The sequence below is a fragment of the Pinus tabuliformis genome, chromosome 1_2 (assembly GCF_031772625.1).
Source record: "Pinus tabuliformis cultivar Carrire ecotype Pingquan chromosome 1_2, CPIR1, whole genome shotgun sequence".
In the NCBI taxonomy this organism is placed as follows: Eukaryota; Viridiplantae; Streptophyta; class Pinopsida; order Pinales; family Pinaceae; genus Pinus; species Pinus tabuliformis.
Genome location: NC_142298.1, coordinates 1012428274 through 1012445493, shown reverse-complemented (window position 1 = coordinate 1012445493; position 17220 = coordinate 1012428274).

Here is a 17220-nt window from a genome sequence, read left to right as displayed (position 1 = left end):
TACCTGCTTCAGACGACGGCTCGAATTATCTCCTGGATTGATCGCAATCAGCAGTTGAAATTTGCACCCAAAACCCTCCAATGGTAAACTCACAAGGTAAAAAGTGAAAAGTAAATTTATTTTTTACCATTTCACTATTTATAGCATTTTTTGTCCTAAAAATAAATTAGAAATGATATTTTTTGAGTATTTTTGGAATCTATTTATGTCAAAGTGGGTTTTACGCTATTTTTGTATGATGACAGGGATTGGTGCAACTCAAGCAAACAAAATGAGCTCCTTTTTCTACTTTTTCAGGCTCAGTAAAACATGTGAAAAGGTTATTTTTAAGGTCCGCTTTTAGCTCTTTTCTGACCATTTAAAGAGGAAAAGATTGTCGAGTTACTCCTCTTGACTCGTTAAACATTAATAAGGGGCGGTCGTTTTAAGTTCTTTTTGTCGACCGTTAAAACATAAAAAGATTACCGGGTTTTTGTCATTTCAAACTCGTTAATAGTTACGAAACGACGTGGTTTTGATCGCTTTTTTACTTTTTCAGGTCGAAATCACTATTTATGAAAAGTACTCCTCGATCGTAATGGTTGTGCGGTTCTTTCAGGCATTATTTTATACTTTTTCGGGCCCGAGAGACACAACTTTACGAAAAAGGATACCTCTAGAGTTTCCTTTTCCGTTGTCTTTTCAAACTCTCTAAATGTGAAAAGGTGCCGAGTTCTTCCTTTGTCAGACTCTTTAAAACCTGATGACATCAGATTTTGTCGAAATGACACACCACAAGCACATGTTATCCCCATCAAGCTTGTTAAAAATAATTGGGGTACTCGCCAGAAATGGTGGGGGGGAAAAATAGGAACCGTAATAACCGTCGTGTTGGCAGTATGTCACTCTTGAACATGGCACTTCTCTGCTTTCGTTTCTGGGTGGGGATATCTCATCTCATTTTTTCACTTGCCTCCGTGGATTTGGGTAATCCTGTTTGACCGCTCATCTGCTCATTGCCTCGTCACCATGACCTCTGATGCATTACTGTCAAATACTTCCAATTCCACTGTCGTGCCGCCGATATGTTCAAGAGAAGTTGACCTCTGCAAAGAAACAACCTCCCTCTGACAGCTCGCACAATCTTGATTCACAACATTATCTCTTTGTCTCATGTCAATGATGTGGGAAACATTATGGCCCACCTTCGATCAAGGTCACTTCCTGTCGACTTCAGCTCATTATCCAGGAAGTTGATCTACAGACTCCCTTCCGGTGCCTTGGAGCCTGCATGCCTCAATGGCAGGTTCTTCGTGTTCGACGAGAGGTTTTCATCATTGGCCTCCGATCGAATGATTCTACGGGTGTTCGACGTCAGATCACTAATTCGCACGCCGTAGATTGTACCTATAGTACCTTGAGGGCCATTTTCATTATTGGTGGTACCTCTCGCGTCTGTTAACAGTTTCCAATATTGACTGGTAATCAGATGATGTTCATGCATGTTTGACTTCAGCTCATATATTCGCATGCTTGAACTTGTACTTTTGTTCGGGTCGAGATGGAACGCAAGACCCTGGATTGTGTCTGTTGTAATCCAGGCGTGATTCTTGATACATGAGTCATTCATTGGATGGCTGCGACCATACCTGAGTCGATTCACTGATCCTAACCAGATGGTTGCGTCCATACTATGGATCTAGATTATTATGTACTATCTTATGGATGGCTGCGACCATACCACGTACATCATGTATTTGAGCTATCAGTTGTATCTCTCAATGCATATTCGCGGCGGCAACTACATGTATTCTTGTAAAGCATTTCACCCCTCTCTCTCTCTCGGGCCTCATGCTTTAGGGGGAATCTGTTACACAGTAATTTGTCACCATTGGTCACCGTCCCTGTCACCCCTGTTCCCGGACATTGGAGGACGCATTTTGGGACCTGTGAGCAGTGACATAACCTGAAAACACTTGTATTATGTTCCCCTGAGTATGTACTTCATGTTCCCTGAAGACACCTTCTGCAAAATATCCCTAAAAAGTGCCCTTTTTCCTTTAGCGCGGGTCCACAGTGTCTTACCCGTGCCAATCACTGAGATCCCCAAAAGGGGGTGCGACCATTGGCGCTCTGTCTTAGAACAACACCCGTGCCAACCAAGTTTCGTAATGATTTTTGACAAACGCGCACCCATATGTTTTTTCCCTTCAGATCACGAATTCTTTTGAGGATATAATCCATTTGATAGAGGTCGAGAGTCATCATCTATCCTTGACATCTATCCGCAGCGGCTTTTCGGAGATAATGTCAATCCACATTGGGTGTCCTGGTGCATTGTATCTTCCTCCCTTCTCCATCTATAAAAGTCTGTCCTCATGCATTAGACAAGCTTGTTTTGGAGTAATGCTAGTTCTGATTATGCTTGTCTTGAGTGATAGTAAGAGTCTTGAAGCATAGGGAGGTTATGCTGCCGAAATTCTGAGAGAGAGAAGGTCCATTGCAAGATATACATAGCTGCTCGCCCAGCCAGAGGAGAGGTTCAACGTCAGAACCTTGGTTGTATCTTTCTCTGTTGATTATTCATTAATAAACGACTACTGTTATGGTTCCAATCTCATTGTTCATCATGATAATGTTTGGTTTATTTCCTTTCTGACTGAAATATAGTTGTATTTTAGTGGATTTTACGCTTGTATTTGCTTCGTTCTTTGCATGTGCAGGTAACCATACGCAGGGATCGCAAGGATTGTGACCTGCCGGAGCAAGGGAATGGGAGTACTCTTCTTCGACATTAGCGTTGGACTCCAGGTTGGTTCTCGTAATCCACTTTCAGTATGCAACTAGGAACTTGCATAGTAGCGTGATTTGATTGTTGCTAGACCCATTTTGGGCTAGTGGGATCGCCTCTGTCCGCAGAGGGGATTTACCTCTCCAACAACAGCAATAGATAAAAGTAATCTAATAGAAGCTACCTTGGAAACAGGAGAAAAAATATCACCAATATCAATTCCCGACGCCTAGGAATAATCTTTTGCTACCAACCGAGCTTTGTATTTCTCCACCTTTCCTTTTGAATTCATATTCTTCTTAAACACCCATTTTCTTCCAACGGGTTTCCTTCCAACCGATAACTCCACCAGATCCCAAGCATCATTTTTGTCTAAAGATGCCATTTCACCAACCATGGCCTCTTTATAGAGTTTGCCATCCTGTAAATCTACTGCTTCCCTGACAGTATTGGGATCATCATTAGTAATATATAAAGAAAAATTTTATAAAGCAGTTGGACTATAGCTTTCTGGCTGTCTTCTTTCTCAAACTGATCTTCTCATAGCTTGAGTTTGTGGCTCTTCAACTTTTGATTCCTCTTTTGTTGTAGAGTCTAATTCCTCCTCCTTTAGCTAAAACTCTATCTTCTTAGGTTCCTTTGGTAGGACTTCATGTTTAATAACATATTTCACCTCTCTAAACACCACACCACAGTTCTACACAACCTTCCTTGATTATGGGTTCCAAAGCTGATAACCTTTTAAACCATCCTTATACCCAATAAAGATGCACCTTTCAGATTTACTATCCAACTTGGTTCTTTTCTTCTTTGGAACATGTACATATGAATCACATCCAAATACCATTCAGAGCTGAAAGAGATGTCTTATTACCAGTCTATACCTATTGTGGAGTCTTATCCTCTAACGTTGATGAAGGTGATGTGTTGACTAGGTAACATGTAGTCTCCACTGCCTCTGACCATAATTCATGTCCTAACTCGGCACCACTAGAGAGATAGAGTTGTTAGTCAAAGCCTTGTTATGTGACAATATTGCTTGATATTATGCTATATAGATCGGTTACCAATCTAATTCTTCTTATGAGAATTATTCAGATTCAGAATGTCTAAGTACCTTGTATGTATTATATAAACATCCCTAGTTAAGAGGGAGTGTTGAAAAGTGTAGCTAGGTTAATTATTCATAAGGACATGTGTAATTATGATATTTTGTAATTAATGTAAAGAACAAAAATAAAATTACTTCTATAATTCTTGTCTCATGGGTTTCATGAGAAAGGAATTTTATTTTTAGTTAAGGCTCCCATTGCGAGACTTTAGGATTAGTCACCATTTTATAAAAGTCTATAGAGTCAATGTCAAATATGAAAGACTCATTTTAGTATGTTACACATTGTAAAAGAAAAATTATTTGTGTCATAAGCCCTCCAAGACCTTGTCACAAACATCGCTTGAAGTCAACTTTCAAAAAGAGAAGAAGATAATTTCCAAAAGGCATGTCGGCCTAGTCTCCAATTCAAGTTAGCTTATTTACATGGGAAAACCATTGTCAATAGGCAGCTCAACCTTCATCCTAGAGATAGACTTTTTGGTCAAGCAAGTCTGCAACAAGAAAAGGTGTGAAAATTCAAGGAGAGAAACCTTATAACCAACGAGAAGAAGGAAGGGAAGGAGAAATGATTTTTTCCATTTGGTGCTATTTTTGTGTGAATCTCATCACACATGTGGAAGAAAATAGGGTTTTTACAGGTTGACATTAGTCCATATAAAAGACAAGTAAAAGGTATCTCTACCATTAGTTTTGCTAGCCAAAGTTACAAGTACAAGTTCTCGAGATAGGTGAAGGAGTAATACACCATAGAAGTCCATAATGTTTCTCACATGTGTGATATTGTAGAGATCTCATTAGACCGAGTATTACAAGCTTGTTGAGGAAGGTCAAAATCTTAGGGGTAGCCAAAATAAGAAGAAGAAGCTGCGAATAAGGGATTTGTGATTTGGTCTTGGAAAGGTTGTTGTGTCAAGGGTCTTCGTCATGGTCTTGGTATTCATCAGTTGAAGTCTCTATAAGAAGAAGCATTCGTTTGGGTTTTCCTCTCAAGTGGGAGAGGTTTTTTCCTTGGATGATCACCTACATTCTGTTTTTCTTATGTCTTTATTGTTTATGAATTGGTATCTATTTGATGAAGAACACAATAAAAATCTAAGTAAAGAAAATAAACTAATCTAAAGAAGTAAAAATAATTCACAAGAAGTTATCATAAGAAGAGAAATCACCTAATATTGATGCCCTAAATTTTTCAGCAGGGGCACCAATGGAAGGAAAGGAATTCATGGCTAAGAAGAAAATCCTGGAAGTAGAGATTGTAGAGTCAAAAAATAAAAATTGGTACTTAGAATCCACGATTTCTTACATGAGTATTTTATCACTAATTGGTTACATAAAAATATTAGTGCATGATGAAATCGGTTTCCAAGTTCAACTTCATATCACCATTGAAACAAATTCAATATGATCTTTCCTCTTCTTTTGCCTACCTTTGTTCAAAAATTTTAATTTAGTTGGAGTACTTGCAGGTCTTTCCAAGCTTAGAGGATCATGATTTGGGGATTCTTCTTCAGCTAAAGATATGGCTTCATCACCTTGGTTTTTACAACTTATCACTATTCAAAGGCTTTATTGAGCATTGAATTCTTGTCTTGATAAATGTAGGGAAGGAGCATATATAATTGGGATTTGGAAAAATTGTTATTTTTTTATATTAGGAATTTGAAGTCTCCTGAGATGGAGGAGTGGCAAGACTAATCAATCATCCTTTGTAAAACTGAACAACCAAGTTTGTTTTTTTTGTTGCTTCCTACATTTCCTAAACCCATTTAGAAATTGAGTAGCTAGATCACTTGTTTCAAACCAATCCCTATACTACAGGGGTACTCACTCATAGTCTAATTTTAGAGTCTAGGAAATTTGTTCTCTTGTTAAAATAATTTCAGCGAAGAACCTAAACTGAAATCCAATTCCACATAGAATATGCCATATATTGTGATACTTTACCTTTGAGTTTCATGGGAAATAAAATGGAATTTTCCAAGATTAGATCAAATGGTCTAAACAGAGGATAAAACATAAACATTCAATGACAAATTTGAGAGCTACATCCAAAAATGAGTTATGGTTAAAATATTTGTTAAAGTATTTAAAGGAGACTATGGATTGAAGAATTAGGTCTACATTACTCGAAACCTATAGACCAGATTTTGAGCTTAGATATTTATCTTTGACACTTTCAATCTCAACAATAAAAAATACCTTTGCATAGCGGTGGATGAAAACAACACGCTTATTATAAGGATTTAATATTTTTCTATTGAGGTGTGAATATTAGCAAGCCATGGACAAAACAAAAAGAAATGGTAAACCAAACTACGTGACTAAACAAAAACAACTTCTTCATCATTCGTAGAGCCAATGGGGAAGGAGACGAAGGGGGATTCACGCACCAAAAAAATATGAGGAACAAGCCTAATTTTGTTGAAGAATTACATTCTTGAAGGAAATACCACTTGAAAGACCATTGAAAGATTTAGAAATTGATTGAATATATAAGAGAGAGGCAAAGGATGTTGCTATCTTAATAGAGGCCACATACCCAATAGAGTTCATAGGGATGGGAGAAAACGTTTATGCATGTGAGTGTCTCTGTAAGTTAGGGAAGATATAGGAAGAGGGAATTGTAACTAGACACTACTGCAAGGGCATCTAGCGACCAAGGAAGGTGCAACACAGGTGGCTAGGGCTAAACATTAGTCACTTTATATGGGAGGGAAATAATCTAATCTCCAAAAAAGTATTGTTAAAGTAATTAAAATAAATGCTTTTAACTTAAAAAAATTATAATATTAAATATATTATTTATGAATTACATGAAAACAAATATTGAACTTTATTTTGTTCTATATTTAACTAAAAAGGATAAAGTTTTTCACTTTCCCCTGTAGGAGATAGTAAAGAAAAGCCATCCTAATATAATTATTTATATGATTAAATTGATGTTAAATATGTTTAATTTTATTAGTGTTATGATTTATGAATATTTATATATTTAATACTATAATAAACAAGGGAAATAGTTGAAAAGCAACTAGTCCCCACCTCGTGTTCAACCAATTATAGAATTTGGAAACTTGATACAAGAGTAAGACAATTCATAAAATTACAATGGAAAGTTTCAGAAACTAACAAACACAATTGATGTTTACACTTTTCTATTTTATATCATAATTCCCATCTCTCAATTTTCATTAACTATGCCCCACTCTCTTACTATTAAGGTGTAAATTCTTACATGCAGTCCCACAATGGGACATGAACCTTTCTATTAAATGACATAGAAATCCTTGTCTCATGGATCCTATTAGTTCGTGGCCATAGAAATTTTAAACGATGAATTATTATTTTGTCCTATGGAATGTCGAGGTACAATTGTGAGAAAACAAAAAAGAAATTGTGCATAGTATGTTTACAGAAAAAGTGTTGTGGGAAATGGAAATGTATGTAGAAGCAAGAATGCATGCGGTTGTGTGGGACTGGGAATGTGTGTGGAAGAGGAAGCTTTGTGTGGGAAAATGATAGGAAGAGGTTAGGAATGTGAAAAGTTAGAGTGTAAGCACTAAATATAACTTATAAGATGTGTTGCTTGCAAAAATCTTACCATGTGTAAAACAAATGTAGCAAAGGGCATGTGCAGGACTAAAGTCTATTTTTTGGCCTTAAGATTTAAAAGAATGACTTTACATAACTTTGGTGGTACAAAGGGAAATTTTTCAACGACTAGCAAATATAATTTCCATCTACAACATTACAAAACTATGGTGCATGACATCAAATTTTGTGTTATCAAAGACTTTTCCATCTCTTTCTTTCTATTAACGATGCCATGCTCTCTTACTATTAAGGAGTAAATCATTATATATATTTCCATAGAGTGACATTAACCTTTTGTTAAATGAAATATAAATCCCTATCTCAAGGTTCCGAATAGTTTACAACTACTAGCAATTTTAAATGGTGAATTATGAGTTTGTCCTAGGGAATTACTTCAGTGGTGGCATTGTGTCAGAAGTTTTTGTTGTAGCTACTGCCTTCATTTTGAACTTAACATTCAAAAGAATTTATTTATATAAGTTACATGCTGTGAACGTAGACAAGCACAAGTGAAAAAAATCAATTGTTCGTAGTAGGTGTATAAAAGAAGCATTATGGGAAATGTATGTGTGTGTAGGAACTTTGAGGAGACGAGAATGCATGCGGCAATGAGTAAGTGTGAATGTGTGCAGAAGGAAAAATGGTGCACATAATAAGGATGCTTAGAGGTCAAGGATATGTGGAGTTAGTTGAGCTATATGTGGAGATAATGAATATGTGTGAACTAGATCTAAATCCAGGGGATAAAAATCCTGAAATTGCAAGGAAAGAATCATCTTTTCCAGGGGGAAGGGAGGCGCGTGACAGTTAGAGGTATACTCAATTATGTATATGACCTAAATTCTCTATAAATATTGAGAGGAAAAAATGCAGGTTACCAAAGGGAAAAGTGTGAGAAGGAAGTCAATTACTCTCACATAATTCACAACTCGCTAGGAATGATATTGATGTATATTAGTAGGACAGCCAATTTAAGATCATCTTGTTGCATAGTATCCTATCACATATCCCCTCTGATATTGATTTTACATAGCTCCAAGAGTCGAGGCTTGAACAGTGGCATGATTGTCTTTCCACTTGCTATATTTTTTTGTATTTTAGTAAAATTTTGTCTGTATTGTTCAACCACATGCACCTAGTAAAAATTGAAGTGAAAAAATAAATTAATTTTAGTTAAGAGAGCAATAAAATATGGATTATTTTAGTAACAAACACAAAAGGAAAGGAAGAAGGGAAGAACAAACAAGAAAAAAAATAACAAGATGCAAACACTCTATAGAATACTCTAGCACTGTTATTGTTCATTTCACCATCTTTGAAATATATTTGAAAATAACGATTGTTTTGTTGGCATCCTATAATAAGTGTTACAAAGATTCCATCCAAAATAATCTGAATTTGCTTCTAAAAGCGTAACAATTATAGTATCTAGAGTAAGATGGGATTCATAACCAGCATTGTTATTATCTGAACAAATGTTGGAGTCAATGAGATGTAGTGACTAGCATCATCGCTTACATATTTTGTTTTTTCTATCATGTTGAATCTCGTTATACGAACACTAGTCACAAAAAAGAAATAGGAGAAGAATTTAGAAATTAGCTTATCACTTATGTTAACAACTATTTTAATTTGTCCATGTACATCAACAAGGTCAATGTATATGACTTGAGCCTTTGGTGGTGAGAAATATGCTACAATGGAAGGAGGGCCATATAACACTAACATATCTCCTTCAAAAATATTTGTTAAGTTCCCACGGAAATGACACTTACAGATAATGGGATTGTCTTTTATTTTTCTTGGTTGTGAAAATAAAAGGCATTTCTCATAGTAGTTTGTACCTTTTTTCTATTTTAAAAATGTTAAAATAGAAAAAGAAAATGAAAAATTTAATTAATGTGCAAATGAAAAGATTGTGCTTTGTTCTTGATTGTGGAAGCAGAAAGAGAAATATTTTTGTCGTTATGACTAGATTCAATTCCACCTATTCCACTATCTACTTTGCAAGCTAAAATCTTTCTCATTGTTACACATGTAGGAATAAAATCATGAAACACATACGTTGTATATCAACTATCAAAAATATATACATAAACCTAGATGTTTTAAACACTGAATGTGTAACTTAAGCATATCTCTGGAATCTATTTAATTAATGCATATGCAGTGTTAAAAACATGTTCTAATTATACTTATATGCATATGTAAGATCCCGAGCGTTAAAAAATTTGACAAATTTGGCACACTTTAGTGTCTGAATTAAAAATGCTTGCAATGAAAATCACTGAACACAAGGGGATCTGAAAAATGCAGCTTCCTATTTGTATTAATAGCCAAAAACAAAGATACATGCACATACAAATAAGATTGGAGCCCCTGCAATGGCATGCATGGTTTCTCATCAAAAGAGAAAAAGAAGACCCTAAAGCACAATTGTGGACCCTGTTAGCACTTGAAATTTCACCTCAGGCTGAAAAGGCAAATCTCAAAGCTACGTCAAACCATTCAGCCTCGTAGCTAGCCCTACGGGGCAGGAGAAGGCTCTCTCCGGTCAATCTCGGTAAATTTTCAATAGGAAGAGATGACCAATCAAGGTAACACTGATATTAGGCTAGTAAACTGATTTGAAGGTTGATTTAGGGGTTTTTTGGGTTTTTGGTGGCAAATTGAGGAGCTGCAATTTAGGGTGCGGGGATTTGACACAGTTTCTACAGGGGGGTCTTTGGGGCAAGGTAGGAGCCTGTATTGATGTATTTAACTGAAGTGGATGATTAGGAGGAAAGATAAGAAAGCTAAAGAGAGCAAACAATGGATTTGAATTCTCTTTAGACAGCAGAAAACATAGAAATTAAACAAATTTAAAAGCAGAGCATGGCAAGCATGAATTCTAACTTTATCACTTCATTTGTTTAATATGCAGCAGTATAGGAAGGAAATGAATCACATAACAAAGCTTACAATAACATGAAGAAACACACCATCAACACATGAGTCCACAAGAATCCCAAAGATGACTGCAAAACCCTGGTCTTCCTTAGCCAAAAATTGCAAAGATACAAGTGAATAATACAATGATAGCTTCTCCCTCAAGAGTCCAACCATGAAAATGAGCAAGAAAGTACATAATATAGATGATCTAACCTCTTTTCCTGCCTCCATGGGTCGAGCTCACTATCCTAGGAGCTGTTTGAACCACTTCTAAACTAAGCACTAGAAAATAGGCAGTCAAAACAACTTGCCTCTATAAACTTGGAAACCAGTTCATACATTTAATTTTTACCCTTTACATGAAAGAAACTTCTAGAAGAGATAAACTAGAGTAAAAGTATCCAAAAAGTGTCATAATTACACTCAAGAGGACCACCATCGACCTCAGAAAGTCAAACTGGAGCTAAACTGCAATTTCTGGGCTAAACTAGTCAAATCTGGCAAAGTTCCCTCAATGGGTCGCGCACATCCTCCTCAACGGGTGGCGCACTTTGGAGGCCTTCCGGGTGTAAGAATGAGGTGCAGAATAGCTAGTTGGAAAGGTCTCTGCGTCTACATTCCAACCCAACTGGAATTTTTGGATTTGGAGGTAATTTGCCTAGTAAAAAGGCAATTCTCCCAAGACTACTTCTGCAGCTCAAAAAAGGGGCAGAAAGTCAAAATTTGGCTATATTTTGACCTTTTGGAGGCTCAAAGCTCCATGAAAACTCAAGTCCATCCATAGACACGTGTAACTTTGCATGAAAAATCTAAAATGTTGAGTTTTTGCAAAACGGAGCTACGATGACAAAGGGTCTCACCGGGGGTGACACCCGTTGAGAAGCCAAAACCTGTAAATTTCCCAAAAATACCAAAATTACCCAAAATTCTCCAAAATTTTTGGGATTTGTGCTGTAGATGATGCTAGTGAGTGCCATTATCCTTGAGGGTTGCCTCAGCCAAGATATGGAGTGGATTTGGCCTTTTTCTCCGTTTTAGTGCCTCGGTCAACCTCCTTCGGAACATTTTCATTTTTGCCTTGCAAACATGCATCCTCGCCCAATAGTGATTCTTCATGTTCCTTAGCAGCTTTTTCTCTTGGTTGGCCTTAGCCAACAGCCTCTCCAAGTGAGCATTCTCCTGAATGAGCAATGACTCCCGGTCAGTAGGCAATGGATCACCGGGACTCCTACGGTTTCGGACTCGGTCACTACGAATCCTCCAAAGCTCATCAAGTGCCTTCTCCTCCTCTAGCTGGGTGTTCCGCTGCTCTAGATAAGTGATGGTCCATTGGGCACCCTCGAGTCTCCGCTGCAAAACATCATTCTCGGCCCTGAGATGCTGAATGATCTCCTTTGCCTCTTGGCTAGGAGAACTGGCCTCGAGATCAATCACCGGATCCTCATGAATAATGGGCTCTTTGCCCCTCTGCATTACCTGTGCTCGTGAAGAAAGCGAGGCCCCTTCCACCTGATGTGGAGATAACACTCGCTGATCTGAAGATGAAGGCGAGACCCCTTCCACTTGCTGTGGAGATAGTACTCGCCTAGCTGCTGCAAATAAGGCCCCTGGGCCTTTCTGATATGTGACCAAAAGGAATGGAGCTGACATGTCGGGTGACGGGAGCATCAGGCTGCTGAGATGGTCCTCCCTCCTCATGAATGGCCTCCTGATGTGGCTGAGGTGGCACTGTGAAAAACTCACGGGAGATGAACTCCTCCCATGAGATGCCCTGCTGAGTCAACTGATGTGAGACTATGAGCTGAATCAAACCATAATGACAAAGGCTCCTGTACTGCTGAGCCGGGGTTTTCCTCTGCAACATGGGCACCATCCTCTGAATGTTATGAAACAAGAAGACCGGGAGGTTCATCATCCTCACGCGGGTGAAATGCATGAACAGGCGAATGTGATATGAATACACCTGTGAAAATCTGCCCTCACATGTAAAATAATGCATGATAAGTCTCATGAGGGGAGCATACTCGCTCCGGAGAAATCTGAATGGGAAGACACCCGTCAATAGTCTCACAAATGATGGCCGGACATAGGGCTCAAAGTGAACAAAATCAAGTAACCTGCGCTTAGGCCACACCTCACCCACATTTGGTATCCCTGTAGCCTCTGAGATCACCTCAGGTGTCAATATGAAGTTCACCCCTGCAAGAGTGACATGTCCATCTTGGAGGTGTAAGACAAACAAGCGGGCCAACTCTCTATGATGCTAAATCTGAGAGATCCTCTCACGAAACTGATAGCAAGACATGTACTGGAAGCAATTCACTGCCAAAGGACAAGCCTATAACTCTGCCAAAGAAGTGGGCTCTTCCCGCTTATGATGTCCTCCCTTACCTCCTCTACGAGGCCTCCTCTGTTCCTCAACCTCTGTAGATGATGAATGGTCATCACTTTGCTCATAAGTTTCGGTTTCTGACATGGTTTTGGAGCAAAGTGGACAAAATGAACTGCTGTCTCTGCCTGCAAAAGTGCTGAACTCTATGCTGTTTCAAGGGGAAAAAACATGAGGGGAATGTTAGGGGAGGGAACTTCTTAACAAGGAAAGGGAATATATGAAAATAACAGGGAATTTCAAGGGAAATTTTACAAATGATCATGCTTATAGGAACATGTATTTGAATTTAGGAAATCATTTGCAAAGATGTTTATATATGGGACAAAAAACATGTGTGATAGTAAACATGGAAGGGGCATACATGTATCAATAGGGACATAGGGACACCATACACCAAATTTACTTATAGGAGTTCATGTGTATCATAAGGCAATTTATATTTTTAAGGAGTACATGTACATTGTTTTAATATAGAGGGAAGGTTTTCATGTACAAGGGGATGTCAAGGGCATGTAGGGGTTATGTACATGACTCTAGATATACAGCAACATTTATTTTCACATGACTCTTTTCTTTATTTGCAAATGTATCTTTTCTTTTTGTTCTATTTTTGCATGTGTATGGTAGAGGGAATTAGGGTTTTGTGTGCTTGGGAGAGGGGTAGGGTTTATAGTTTAGGGATGGGGAAAAAGTCTACATTTTATGTACAAATAATATGGGACAGAGATGAAAGCATGACTGTGAATGAAAGGGGAAAAGAGGGAAGGGACCAAATGGGACAAAATCACTTGAAACAGTCACAAAACCCTAACATTTTACAAACATTAACAAGCAGCCATATAAGTCTTTTCATTCGCTTGATATGAGGTTAGAATCATAGCATACAAGCTTATTTTCATCATCAACCTCCAAAACAATGAGTAAGACCCTACCTCGAGCAATGTAGATGAGTTGAAGGGAGGTTGAGGAAATTTGGTTGAAGTTTGATTGCAGACAGCTGAACAGGTCGTGCAGGCTCCCCAACGGGTTGCGCCCGTAGTAAATTTACACTGCTGGAGTGCCCTGGACGGGTCGCGCACCGCCCAACAGGTCGCGCACAGCCTTGAACGGGTCGCACACCTGCTAACTGCCCGAAATCACTGTGTTTTTGCCTCTTTCGCCTATCACTCTCTCACAATCTCTCTTGCAAGCTTAGAAATGCACAATGAGAGCAAAAGGAGGGAATATTACCTTTTATAATCTTCATTTGAAAAAATTTCATCCATAAACCCACTTTATAAAGTCTATTTTGACACTTTTTTTAAAACACTGATTTTTTTTGGTTTCCTTTATCCTGAAGTTGACTTTTTGAGTGCTTTGACGTGATTCTTTTTGCAGGTAGATCATCTGAAGGACTGTGGCAAGGGGACCAGGGTTGTTGCTTCCTTTTTGAAGACTTTTTGAAAATTTATTTCTTTTTACATAAATTTATCATGAATTTGGCTTTAAAAACAGAGTTTTTAAATCCAAGTTTAAAAATGAACTGTACATAATGAGAATATCAAAGAAACATGTTTACCATCCTCCCTCTGGCTTGTTGGTCACTCAAGGACTTTCAAAGACATGACCTTACAGAGACAAATGACCAAAACCCTAGACCTAGAATTTTGACATTAAGACACATCAAGACAAGCTTGAAAAACTCAATGACTGATATGACCTGATCCAGCAAAACCAAGAGGGGTATGAATAGACCAGCTCCTCCATCAGGGTTATGGCATGCCTAACGGGATGCAAACTTTGACACTGATGAGACACCTACTAATGCAAATGCAAAGAGCTTTGATAACTGATGGAGGGCTTTCAAGACCGACACTAACAGACCCTAGATGGATCCATTAGTAAAATTACACCCATGGGGTTTTCATCTCTGGTATCGAACTGGAACTGGCCAAGCCAACTTCTCATGAAAACACAATCAGATAGGCAAACTCAGGATGATCCCACTATATGGCTCCTATTCCCTTTTATAGGCTTGATGGAATCTATAGAAACCTTAAATTATTGTATTCCCTCGAAAAATGAAGGAAAATACCTTGGGAAGATACCATGGGTAAATACCATGGTAAATACCATAGTCAGATTTCGTTCGCTTTGACCATATCAAGAAAAGGGAATATTACAAATCCTCCTACCCAAAGAATGATTTCCCTCAAGCAATACACTTCTATCCACAACAAAAGCATTTGTTTATTGATACCAAGATCTCACACAATCCTCTGACCAATCCCGCCCTTAATGATTCAACCAGATCCCAATGCAACCTACATCCCGGGACTTGTGGGTTATGATACTATCTCAGCCCTCCATCACTGCCCATTCCTAATGGCCCAAGCTAAAATATGCTCTTGGCTAAGGGTATCCTCTTAGTAATCATCCCATCAATAGAGTTCCAACTCATAGTCTCTTGCCAATCCATCCCATGGGAAGGATCTAATGCATGAATTCCTCCACATGGAATAAGTCTACTATGATGATGTTGCCTAATGCTCAACTCATGTTGCTCCACCTAGTCACCCAACATGATCCATTTGGAGAACTTTTCCCTACTCTCCCTAATGTATAAAGGTGGGTTGGTACTGTTGCAAGCCCTATCCATGTACTCCTCTAGAGGGATACTCTGGAAATCCCAATTGCATTCCCGCTGCTACCTTGTGAGGGACTTGAGACATTCCTCTACACTAGACAACTTGGTTGTTGACTTAGCACATACCCCTTTGAACTCCTCTTTTTTTCTATTCTCTTCTGAGATAGTTTCTTGAGCTATCCAGACTCCCTGCTTCAAAATCATAAAATTTGTCTTGAAATGTGTGATCTTTCCTTGAAAGTCCTCTACTAGCGATTCTAGTTCCCTACTAAATGTGTCTGTACTTGTCTTGACCGGATGGCCAATGACCACAACTTCAACTTGAGTCTTTCACTGACTCTCTAGGAATGGTACATCATTCACATTATGTTTGTCATGCTGCTCTTCATGATCACGTTGATCACATTGGTTCACTATTGTTGGCTTGTCACTCAAGTTTCCCCAACCTCCTCCATTTGTGAAGACAATATGTTGTTCAACCTCTCTAGTTGTCAAACATAGATGCACTGGTGGATTGATATCTATACATTTTTTCCCATATTCTTTATGGAAATCCATGTGGAGACCTATGGATTCAATTGTATAAGATTCTACCTCATCAGTTAGGTAGAATTTCCTCATGCCATTCCAAATGCTTGTCATCTTGCAAGTCTCCCTGGATAATATCACGTTGCTTCTCACCATCCTGAAAATCAATAGACCCAACTATAAGAGAATCCCTATGGTCAAATGTTTAGATCTTAGTATCTTGCAGATGTCGATATCTCCTTCTAGGAACAAGGACACAATACTTTTCATGCATGTTTTGACACAATATGAGTGATCTCATGTAATGTTGGTGTAAAAGTTCTAGAACACCTCAAAGATTAAGTCATCACATTAAAGATTCAGCGTGAATGTGCCAAAGATGAACTCTGACATGAATTCTAAGATTTTGTGCCACTTCTGAAAAGCATGATGCCAAATGTTATTCAACCCTTGAAGGGCTTCTATTATCAGCTGCAATATCTCCCTCACAATATCATTATTTTAAGGTGGTAGAGGTGATGGTAAAGCCATGACCCTACTGAGATAAAAGGAAATTGTGAGATTGACCTCTTCACAATGATGATCCCAAAGATTAGGTTGTATCAACGCAGACATGGATGTCATGAGAGCCCAACTAAGTTTCTTCCATTCTAGTTGCCCCCCCTCGGATAGACATGTGTCTAATTCCTCTGACTTATGAAGGTCTATGACCGAATTTTTTGTTGTAATTTAGATCCAAGTGCGAAGAGCTTAGCTCTTGTTCCCTGTCCTTCCTTCACTTCCCATGGTTTCTTCTGCTGCAAAATGACATGGACTCTTTTCAAAAATTGTTTGTTTCTTTGACCACGGTCTAAGGAGTTATTGGTGCATAAAGGACCATATGTTTTCACTAGTTCATCAACAAGTTTTTGGTTGTTTTCTAGGATCTCCTCGAGATGACCATCTTCACATATAAAAGCAGGAAAATAAACTAAGCCTCCTCAAATTTTGGCCCTACTGAAGCTTCAATATAAAATATAATTTTATTTATTTTTAATATGGAAACTACTCCTAATGAACTATTCTTCTATACAAATCAAACCCCTTTTCCCAAAAGAAATTAAACCCTCCTAGCTCTCCCTTTTTCAGAATCTCCAAAATTTTTAGAAGCTTCATCACATATTAGGCTCCACCAAATCCATATGATCTAAATCACAGTTATAAGCCTAAAAATTTTGACGATTATATAGAGATATCACATCCTTCACCAAACTCCATACTGTTTA